Source organism: Ailuropoda melanoleuca, chromosome 7 (genome assembly GCF_002007445.2).
Source record: "Ailuropoda melanoleuca isolate Jingjing chromosome 7, ASM200744v2, whole genome shotgun sequence".
NCBI lineage: Eukaryota > Metazoa > Chordata > Mammalia > Carnivora > Ursidae > Ailuropoda > Ailuropoda melanoleuca.
In genome coordinates, this window is record NC_048224.1 from 38,855,604 (window position 1) to 38,867,752 (window position 12,149).

At 42.8% G+C, this 12,149-nt stretch overlaps 1 protein-coding gene across 5 annotated transcripts in view; it reads right to left on the reverse strand.

The window, feature by feature from the left end:
- Positions 1-12,149, reverse strand: part of LPAR1 (lysophosphatidic acid receptor 1) — a 356,091-nt gene that overhangs the window by 174,428 nt on the left and 169,514 nt on the right. The window lies entirely within an intron of this gene.

Genomic DNA, 12,149 nt, shown 5'->3' on the forward strand with positions numbered 1-12,149 from the left:
CTTCTATGAAGGGCACACAGCCGCAGTGTGAGGATTTGACGTATGTATACGTTGTCAGATGGTCACCACCATCAAGCTAATTAACACACCCACCACACACCTGTTTCTGTGTACACGTGTCTGGTTGAGAACACCAAAGATTCATTTTCTTAGCACCTTTCAAGTATGGAATACACTATTAACTATAGTGACCATGCTGTACATTAGATCCTCAGAACTTATTCATCTTTTAACTGGCAGTTTAGACCCTGTGACCAGCATCTCCTCATTTTCCACACTTCAGCGCCTGGCACCCAGCATTCTAGTCTCTGTTTCTGTGAGCTCACTTTTTTAGATTCCACGAGTAAATGAGATCACACTGTCCCTCCCTTCATTCTTAGTCACGGTGCCCTGTGTGTATTTGCTGCATCCCAGATTTGAGGTTGGCGGCCCTCTGACAGTCACTGTCCTTGTGGGGTGTTTTCAAATACAGGAAGCCGACATTTGGTGGGGATTTGCACAAAATGACATTTGCAGGGCCAGGTAAACCAGCCTGTGATTGGAGCACTTAAGGAAATGAAATCCCAGCAGGATTCTGATTTTCCTCCTTAATTAGCTTCCTCCATTCCCTTAGGCATTTGTTCCCTTAGCAAGATCCTACCCCATAAACTTCCCTTTGTCTTGGCTCAATGGTGTTAAGTAGATACCTGGGAGTGAGAGCCTGTTGCTTTTGAGGGCTTTTTGCAGCCCACAGCAGGCTCCCTGGCCAGACAGCTTCTTGCTAATGCTAATTGGACTGCTTGTGTCACACTTTCTGTCCCCAGGAGAGATGCTGCTGTGCCTGCCTGAGCTCCTGCCAAAGGAGCCCTAGAGTTCCTGCTCAAAGAACTTCTATAAATGCGAATTTATTCCCAGCCAGTCTCCCAAGGGGTCAGCAGGTGTTTATTTTAGCCACGTTAAAGGACTTGTTTTCCCATGACCTCTAGGTGTTCTGAAATGGAAAGGTCAAAGGACAAACAGAATATACCTATAACCATAATAAAAATATTAATCCCATTTTTTAAAGTCAGATTAAGGCAACTCAAATTATTGGTCAAATGGAACCAATGTTAACTCTAGAAATAAATGTTATAAATCTCATCACCAGGTTAAAGTTAAAATCACACAGAATAAGATAAGACCACTGAAATCGAGTGATCCTTGGAATCTCTCTGCTTCTATCACAAGAGCTTCTCCCTCTCGGGAACCTTGATGGCTCCACTGCTCTGCCAGGCTTTATCATTATGTTAATTTTTTAAAGAAGAAAATGGGGAAAGTTTAGAGACAGAAGAGAAGTGAGGAGGGAAGAGGCCCCTTTTCATTTTTTCTGTATTATGGAATCTGAATCTATTTCTTTGGCTGAATTATGCTTCCAGGCAAAACACTGCTGGACAACATAATGCAGAATGCTACAGTTGAAATGTCTGTCTTTGTTTTCCTTGTGTGGGATGAAGCTAGGAATTCATTCACTCGTTCATTCACCAATATGTGCTGGGATTAGGACGAACATATATATGATTTATTATCCAAACTGGGATAGTCTAGAGAATGAAAGGGATGCTTTATTATTTCTATCAAGCTAGAAGGACATACCAGGACCGTTCTGAACAAAATGGGAGGTATGGTCACCTTAATAATTGAACACTTCCTATAGAGGATTTTACCTGGTGTAAAATCAGAAAATGTCTATGAAGTGGGGAAAGGAGCCATTCTTCATTTCTAGATTCAAAAATCACTGCTAACTCCCACCTTTTCTCAAAATACCGAAAAGTTCTGGTTCTTTCAGGTAAAATAAAAATATTGCTCAGGTCTTTCAACCACTGACTTTTCTAGCTTGAAACAATTCTCTCAACTCAAATAGGATCCAACTTTTCCCCTATGATTTCTGAGAACAGGTTGAATTTTGATAGGTAATTCTGTATTTAATTACACTGATAGACGATGAGCAGCTCACTGAGACCCAATCTTACCCCAAAAACCTACTGTTCTCCTTCAAAAATGAGGAAATTGCTCTCTCACCATTCAAGGGAAAATAGTCAAGACAAAGCACAAAAACTCGTATATATGTATATGCACGTATGCATACAAATATATACATTCAGTTCGAAAGATTTGAGCATAGATGATGTTAGTTCATAGTTCACGTTTTCACAGCACAGTATTTATAGTTTAGAAATAAATTTTGCCCACATTATCACAGTTGATTCTCCCAACAGCTGGCTTAGATAGTAACACTATCCCCAGCTTACAGTTGAGGAAATTAACTACTACAGACTGACACAGACAGGCAGGTACTTCTAACCCTCATTCCATCACTCTTCTTACAATAAAGCAATAACTCATTACAGATGTCAAAAATTCCTTATACTTCCATCAAATTTAAAACTTTTCAAAGCACTTTCACATTGACTCAATATACTTAAAGGGACTGCCATGTGCCACACACTGGCTAGATGCTGGAGGCACAAGTAGGAATAAAACTGTCCCTGCGTATAAGGAACTGGAAATCTGATATATAAGACAGACAACGAAACGGATCCAGTTTAGTTGATTAAGTAAAATGAAGGAGCTGCAAACTATGCCAAGAGCCACACAGCTAGGAGCACAAGGCCAGGCTGTGGGGACCACACAAGCCATCCCAAGGATGTAATGCTTTCCAGAGAAACGGGAATTTGCCAGAAGGACAAACTGCACACGCTCTCATGACCTCAAGTCAGGGAACATCAGGTTATGTTAAAGCAACAGTAAGCTGTTTGTAAATAGTTGTAGCAAAGGTTATATTTCAGGATACGATGCTGGATCATTGGCAAGGCTCAGGATGGGAGCCTGGAGTGTTTGGCAAAGGAAATTGAAATTAATTTTATAGGCTTAGGGTGCCAATGGAAGAAGAAGGAAGCGATGTGGGAGATGGCAAGACACCCAGGGAAGCAAATGCACGAGGCTTGGTTGGGATCTAAATTTAAGAGAATGAAGAGGAAAGTATTGTAAGGAAACAAATGTATTGAAGACAGAAGTTGGTAGGATTTGGGGTCTGGATGTGGAAGATGAGGGGTGAGAAGAAAGCAAATGTACCTCTAAATTCTTTGAGGAACTGGGTGATTAAGTTTCATGAACCAAGACAGGGCACGTAGAGGGATGAGCAGATTTCTGAGGGACACTAAGAAGTTCAGTTTTGTATCTACTGAATGCATATACTGAGTGTAAGGCCCAAAAAGCTGTCAAGAGACGAGACCTAGAGGAAACAGACAATAGACTGGTGACACTCCAGAGAAAATTCTAGAAGGTAGCTTCAGCTTTGAAGGCCGTAGGTGAGGTAAATACAGAAGGCCATTCACTGAAGAGGGAGGCAAAAGGACCTTTCCACTGGGGAGAGGGCAGGAGTTTAAACAATAGAGGGTTATTATAGTGTTTTGTTTTATTAGAAACTAATTAGTTGAAAATAGATGCTTTAATTAAAATGTAGCAAAACACTCCCCCCTCCTTTGTGATTAAGAGATCTACATATACTTCCACGATATTTCCACTAAAAAAAATGGACTTTGAACCACATATATGGAAAAACAAGACTGGAGGAAATCTTTCTTCCATGATGTCAAATTGATGAATGTGTGATGACCTTTCAGAGGGAGAGATGCACTAGGGGAAAAAGGGGCATATTTCTAGAAGCCCCATAGGACTGACCTTCAAAGTTTCTTGACAGTTCCAAGACACCCTCTGAGATCACAACATTTCGTTCAGCTTCTCCATGTACTTGTATCTAAACAAATGATTGCAATGTCCACCACCCATGTTCTCACCCCTTTTGAAGATCAGATGTAGATTTCCCCATGGCCAGCAAGAAAGCCAAAGAATGACTGAAGCCCCTAGCCAGCCCTGGGAAACAGGCCACACAGTGAGGAAGAGGGAGGTTATTTCCCTAAGCGTCCTGCAGTGAAGTCACTTTTGGCTCCATTCTGATTGTACAAATGGCCTGTGAGATTGGATCCCATCATCTCAAGAAACAGCTTATTACAGTGCGACTATGGTTCTGACCTCGGGCCAAATTATGTCCACTGCCATCCCCCGCCCCCAAATTCATATATTGAAGTTTTAACTCCCAGTACCACAGAACATAACTGTGTTTGGAGACAAGGTCTTTAAAGAGGTACTTAAGTTAAAATAAGGTCTTTAGGCTGGACAGCAATCCAATATGATCGATGTCTTTATAAGAAGAGATTTGGACACAGGTAGGCACAAAAGAAAGACCACGGAAGGCCCCAACAGGAAGGTGGCCACCTGCAAGATAAGGAAAGAGGCCTCAGAAGAAACCAAACCTGCCGACACCTTGATTACGGTCTTGAGCTTCTAGCCTCCACAACTGTGAGAAAGGAAATCTCTGTTGTTTAAGCCACCTAGTCTGAGATACTTCATTAAACATGCCTAGAAACCAATACAGCCAATTATAATGTATCAGCTACGTGCCCAGGATCTCCCAAGATGCAGTTAAGTGGGAAAAAAAATTGGACTTATTTTCCAATTAAGGGTATTGATGATGCCCAATTGTATTGTGTAAAAATATGTTAATTGATTTACAAGCTCGAGAGAAGTCTAACCATCCAGGAGAGAAGCTAGCGTGTGGGCACTCGAGTTCTGTATCATCTCTGCTACGGAATTCACTGACTGAGTTTCATGGGACTACATCCTGTCTGTGGCTCAGATGCGACCTGACTTGTGTCTAACGTACCTTAAGATGTAGTGAACGGCTTTAGGCAGATTGTATGGCAATGATTCTGCAACACTCTTAATATTTGAAACATAAAATTCTGAATATAAGAAGACGTTTCAAAAGCAGAAAGAAAATATTGTGGATAATGTCCCTGCTTGTGTGACAAGCCCTCTCCTTTCTCCTTCAATTTGTCACCGAGTCCTACAGACACAACTTTTGAAATGGGCCTCACTGCTGTTTTCCCACCCATCCTCACTGCGACTGCCTTCATCCCAACCTGTATAATTTCTGGCCCATTCTACTGTCCGCCTAACTAAACTTTTCGGAGGGAACACGACATTGTGTAAAGGTCAAGGGGCACAGGCGCTTGAGTCAGAGTCCTAGCTCTGCCCTTGACGAATTGTGTGACCTCACTCAAATCTAAGCCTTAAATTTTCATGATTAAAGCAGAGGTAGTAACAGTACTCTCCTTAGAGGGCTGTTGGAGAATTTAGTGAAATAACAAGTAAAAAGCATGTGGGGTGGTACATGGTAGGCTACTCAAAATAGTAGGTATGCTATTATTAACCTTTTAAAATCCATCACCTTACAACGTTTTGTCATGCTCTCTTCTGCGTAATTCCACCAGGCAAGATTTTCTTGTGCTTGGCTTTCTTGTAATTGATATTATGAAAACAACAGACACATGGGATTTTCTGTTTTAAATATCACTAGTTTCTCCCACCTGAGTGTCCTCAATGAAGGGGTTCAAGCTCCCCATGTGAAAACCCAAGTCCCCACTGACGTTTTCCAGGTCCATGTTGTGACCCATTCTCCCTGCGACACCAAGCTCCTGAGTTCTTTTTCCAAAGCACAGAGCTCCTCTTTCCAGTCCTTCAGGGGCCTATTCCGGTTCATGAGCTGAAGCCTAGATGCTTCCACGAGGCCCACAGCATCTTCATCAAGCTGCCTGCGCCTCCACATTCTCACCTCCAGCCCTGAGGCCAGCATAGGGCCTAAGGAACAGCAGGTGCTCAGTAAATGTTTGGTTAATGAGAGTAGTGCCTGAGAAACATGCTAGATCTGAGGCTTGTTTCTTCTCCACCAGCATTAGCCTGTTGTAGAAGCTTCCCAGGGCTGCCATCACAGACAACCACAAATTTTGAGGCTTACAACAACCGGGTGTTAGTGTCTCACAGATCTGAAGATCCCAAGTCTGAGATCAAAATGCTGGCAGGGCCGTGCTCCTCTCCAAGCTCTAGGGGAGACTTCTTCCTCACCTCTTCCAGCTTCTGATGTCCCCCAGGTGTTCCTTCACCTGTGGCTGCCTCCCTCCGGTCTCATCCTGCATCTTCACGTGGCCTTCCTTCCTGTGTCTCTGTGTCTCAATTTCCCTCTCTTTTTTCTTATAAGGACACCAGTCAGTGGACTTAGGACTCACCCTAAAACCAGGACGACCTCATTTTGCAATGCTTAACTTCACAATATATGCAAAGTTCCTACTTCTTGATAAAGTCACATTCACAAGTAGCAGGGGTTAAGACCGGGACATATTTTTTGGGAAACACAAGTCCAAACAAACTACCACAGTCAAGGGTAAGAGAGGTCAAGAAGGGAGGCGTGATTAGAAAATGGAGAGCTCTGACCATGCCCAGGAAGGAAATGGGATTTTCATCTGCAGTTCTGAGACCAGAGCTGTCTGGATGCTGAGTGTGCCATCTGGTGAGAGCCCTTGAGCAAGCCCAGGGCAGCAGGGGGACAGTGTTTTCTACCCAGTTCTCTGGTTTCAGATCCCCTTGTTAACGGATTTTGTTTTTGTCCTATGAACAATTATTTATTAATAAGGCAAATTTAAGAAAAGAAAAGAAAATCACAGGAATCCCATTACTCTCGCATCTTCCCCCCCCCCATAATTAGGTTTTAGTTTGGGTTTTGTTATTTTTCTAATGAGTAAATTTACACTAGATATACAATTTGTACCCTGCTTTTTTCTTATAACAGAATTATTAAAATCAAAATTATTTCCATTATATTAATATACTCTCTATAAACATGTTCTCTTAATGTATTTTAAATTTAGTTTCATATTTTTCAAAATTACACCTGCACAAAACCTAAAGTTTATACGGTTTGTTACAAAGATAAAAATAAATCACAAACCAACAAACAAAATAGCAATCCTCCGTATCATAGATCCCTCCCATGTCCTGCTGCCCAAAGACAACGGCTTTATAGAATTCTCAGCTGATTCTTTAAATGTTTACTTCCATATATCTCGATAGCATGCTTATAGTAATATTTCTTGATTTCTCAGTTGTAGATGTTATTTATTGTCTGGTTGGCATCTCAGCATCTCTTCCTCATTTCCACCGTCACCACTATCACCAACACACACGCACACACAATCACACGTATCTTACCTCCTTGTACTCGTGATATGTTTATATATTAACTGCGGTTAGATCAATAGGCTGTGTTGACATTATCTGCAGCTGAGCCAGGAAGCGGTGCTATAACTACCTGCTTCATTCTTAAACAGCTTTTGCCTTCTACAGTATTAATCATTGCATTTTTTTGCCTTGTTTGCTGTATAGTTATCACTAATACATTTTCAAATTCTTCTCGATTGTCTAAATCTCCTTTCAAGACTCTATAAATTTCTTCTTTTGGAGCCTTCTGTCCTGCAGCTAGCAGATGTGTTTCCATGAGCTCGATGTCTCCCTATGCCAGCTACACAGCTGCCATCCTGGCATCTCCCTTGGCCCTCCCTTGAGGAGTCCCTTCACCCCCATCTCCCACGGATCTGTTTCCCAGGTCCCGTGTCTTCCTTTTTATTATTTACTCTCTCATTGTAGTGGAGCATCTCCTTCAGTAAGTTCCCTGGGAAAGGATGTTTTGATGGAAAATTCCTAGAGACCCTGCCTGTCTGAAAACATCTTCAGTCTATTTCATAGTTAACGGATACTCTCCTGGGAATAGAATCGAAGTTGGAAATAATTTTCATTCAGNTCAGTCTATTTCATAGTTAACGGATACTCTCCTGGGAATAGAATCTAAGTTGGAAATAATTTTCATTCAGAATTTGTAAGAAAAGCCGCCATGAGTCTCTAGCTTCCTCTGGTTGCCGTTAAGAAAACCAAAATCAGGGGCGCCTGGGTGGCTCAGTCGTTAAGCGTCTGCCTTTGGCTCAGGTCATGATCCTGGGGTCCTAGGATCGAGTCCCGCATCTTCCTGCTCAGCGGGGAGCCTGCTGCTCCCACCCCCTGCTTGTGCTCCCTCTCTCTCTCTCTCACTCAGTCAAATGGATATAAAATTAAAAAAAGAACGAAAGAACACCAAAATCGTTTACCGCCAGCATGCTTCCCCCAACTACCCCCTCCTCTACCTCCAAGCTTACAGGATTTTCTCCTTGTTGCCGGAGTTCTGTAATTTCAGGATTATGAGAGTACCAGCCAAGGGCAGGAGACTCACCATACTCCCAGACGACATTTTTTTTTTAGACTTTTTAATAAAGGAACTGGTCACAAAGTCCACAATGAAAGGAACCCCGGGATCTGGAGGCACTTCAGAACTAGCATGTGCAGAGAGCTGAGAGCACCATTTGCCGTGAAGGGGCAGAGCAAAGAGAGAAATGTGTGTATCAGATTCTGCTTGCACGCTGCAGCTCCGGACAAAGGCTTGCACAACAGGAAGTGTGGCAGCAACAGGAGAGTCGCTGCGAGCACTGTGCATGGTCTTGTCATAGTCTGGGTTATCTGGTTGTGATAAGAGCAAAACCACATTTGTGTCCTCACTCACATGGTCTCCGGGTGAGTGCTTGGGGCTTGCCAGCTGTGTCTTGGTCTCTGGCTGATCAGATACTCCTTCCTACGTTCACGCAGGGGAAAAAATGCCTTCCTCTTGCTGAGTACAAGGGTATGTGTTAGATGTGGATACAGGGAAAAGATTAATTGGTAGAACTTAGCTGTGGCAACGTAGTTGGTAGAAGGAAGAAAGTCCAGCTGTCCAGCTGGGAGGAAGTATAGCTTTTGGCCCACTCCTCCAGGGCCCTGTTCCTTTGGGCAAGAAGAAGACAAACAATTGGATTTGTATCTGGAAGGCCTTCCAGATAGCCTTTCCAAGTAAAACATACATGAACAGGTCATGCAGGAAAAACATCATCCAAAGGACCCAGGATGGGCCAATGTGGGTCCCCACAGGGCCACTAGCCTCTATAAAAGTATCCTTGTATGAGCTAGAGAAAGGCAACACTTCTGTGGGCCGAAAAAGAAGCCCACTCTGGGCAGATCTGGCCCCATGGCAGCATAGCTCACTGAGCAGAGCCGGGCTAGATGGCCACCGCCATCTACTCCTGGGCCAGGCACCTTTGTCTGTCAAATGGACAAACTTTACAAGTATTTAAAGTGGCCCCAGCTCCTCATTTACAGAATAAATACAACAAATTTGTCAGGGTAGGGCCCATGACCAATAGAGCGTCATAACACCGGATCAAGGGGTCTATAGTCACCCTCCCAGAGCTGACTCAGAGTAAAATAATAACACAGATTTTTTGGAAGCTAAAAATGCAGGAAGACAAACAGTAAACAAGTTAGCAGACCCAAGAAAGGTGAATCCTAAACCAGCAACAAGGTAAGTCAAGACACTATCAGAATTATACCACAAAGAGACCCTCACCGCAAACAGAGCTCCCAAAATGCTATCAGAATTCCCATTCCAAAGGGGATCAGACACGTCTTCTCCCATTTCCTTCATATGTCCTTTACTTTGAAGCAAGTGTCACAAATTTGTTGTATTTATTCTGTAAATGAGGACCACTAGAAGCCTGCAGGAGCTCTGCTAGCCCTCTGGAGCTGCAGTTACAGAGCTGGCTGCAAGAGCACGGGAAGCCTCCCCAGCGTTTAGCTCCCTCTGATACCTTGAGCTCAGGTGGGATGGGGGCAGGGTTGCCTTGTAGAACTAACAGACAGACGGGTGGGTTTGTCNTGGCTGCAAGAGCACGGGAAGCCTCCCCAGCGTTTAGCTCCCTCTGATACCTTGAGCTCAGGTGGGATGGGGCAGGGTTGCCTTGTAGGACTAACAGGCAGACGGGTGGGTTTGTAATCTCCAAATCAGGCTATGGAAAGCTACAAAGTCTTTGGTGGAAGAATTCCAAGGCCAAGTAAGCTCTGACATCCCTTGTCACCTGGGTTTTCAGAAGCATCGGAACAACACGGTCCATTATGCTTCCCAGAAAGCCTGTGGCTGCAGGGACTTTGGCAAACCACCTGTCCATACCTCTTGCTGCTCCTACCCCATCCTCCCAGGCCCCGAAGAAAGGTTTTATCAGGAGCTCACTTTCCCATTCCTGACAATTCAGCTCGGCTGGGAATAAAGAATACTCAGAACAGTAGATCATAAGTCTGAGTCCTGTGGGTAGCCCCCATTGGGGTATTGCATCTAGCACTTTCTTACAGCTCTGTGTGGGCACTGGCNTTGGGGTATTGCATCTAGCACTTTCTTGCAGCTCTGTGTGGGCACTGGCGATATTTCCAGGAACATGAAAGTCTTTGTCTTCCCCAATATTGCAGCATTAGAGTCCCTGAGACCTGCTCAGGAGATCCAGAGATCAAAGCTAATTTTATAACAGTAAGATAATATGTCTTTTTCACCGCATTCCTATTTGGACTGATGGAACAAAAGCAATGGTGGGTAAACCTGTTGGCACAAATCAAGGCAGGGACACCGAAATGTACCAGGAGGCCAGCAGTCACTGAACTCCCTACTGCCACACATTCACAAGAGGGCAAGCCGGTTTCACTTTATAATGTCTTTGATGAAGCAGTAAAAAATATAACTTTCATTAACCCTTGATTCTTTTTCATTCTGTCTGAGGGATTTGGCAGAATGCATGAAGTTAATGCATAACAAAGTAACATATTTGTTCTCAGAGAAAAGCACTTGTGCAATTTTGAATTTCAAGCTGGACTAGCTACTTTTTTTCATGAAGCATGATTTTTTAGTTGAAAGGAAGCTAAAAGATAAATATTCATATTCACATTTGGGTGTTTGACAGAAAATTAAAGAGCAAATCCATCCCTTGAATCCATCATACGGACAGTATTTGTTGCCAGTTACAAAATTTGAGCTTTGAAGCAAAAATTACAATTTTGGAAACTTTGTACCTGTATCATGAAATTGACAGCTTGCCAGTGCTTAGAGATGTTTCTCTCTTTAAGTTGCTTTAATTGTTTTTCTGAGACTGGTGCTGGAATAAACAGTTCGGATGTTTCGGAGTTATATAATAAAATATGTCAACATTTTAAAGATCTATATAGCTCAGTGAACCAATATTGTCATATTTTAAAAGGCAAAGAATCCATTCAAAATACCAAATAGACCAACAGACATTTCATGAACCTGTGTATGAGAGTTCTTTGATACAGTTTCAGATTCCACAATGCAACTAATCTTAAAGAAACTACCACTTGTTGGGGCTCCTGGGTGGCTCTGTCTATTGGACATCTGTCTCTTGATTTCGGCTCAGGTCATGATCTTAGAGTCGTGAGATCCAGCCTGGCGTCAGGTTCCGTGCTCAGCACTGAGTCTGCTTGAGATTCTCTCCCTCTGTCTCTCGCCTCACTTGAGCTCGCTCGCTCTCTGTAATAAATAAATAAGATCTTAAGAAAAAAAAAAAAGGAAAAGAAGCTACCACTTGTCAAAGGGTAATTTCTGAAGTAAAGGCTGTACGTAGTAGGCTGGAGAGCATGGCTGGAGAGACTGCCTTTAGGATTGCAGACAATTAATCCACTGCAATAGAAAGGAAGGTGGAGTATGTGGAGACAAATAGAGGCAAGCTGGTAAACTCGGAAGAAGCACAAGGATATGGAAGCTCTGTCCTGACTGTAATGTTCTCAGTGAAAGGAGAGGCAAGAGCTCGAAAGAAGGGAAAGGGAACTGAGTGGAGAATGGAGGAGGCCTCCTAGGCAGCCCCCAAGGGCCCACTTGAGGTTTGTGGTCATAAATTTAAAGCGAGAGGAGCCAGCACATTTATGTAGAGTACAATATTAGAGTTTTCTGTTGAAATAAATTTTTTTTATTGATTTCTAAGAAAGAAGGAGAAACTACCACCTGTCGTTTGGTGCAATGTCAAAGGAGAATAAAATTTTCTGAAATGGCTGCTAAAACACTCCTCCCTCTTCCAACTACGAATCCACATGACGCTAACTTTTCCTCATATACTTCAACCAAAACAACATATCACAACAGATTGACTGCAGCGGCGTGTGTGAGAATCCAGCTGTCTTCTATTAGGGCCAGCCACTAAAAGATCTGCAAAAAATGTAAAATAGTCACCCTCTTCTCGCTAAATGTTTTGTCTTAGAAAATATAGCTCACTAAAATATTACTTAGAGTAACACGTACTAGATATAATTCTTTTAAATGAATTAATACATAATTTAAATTTTTA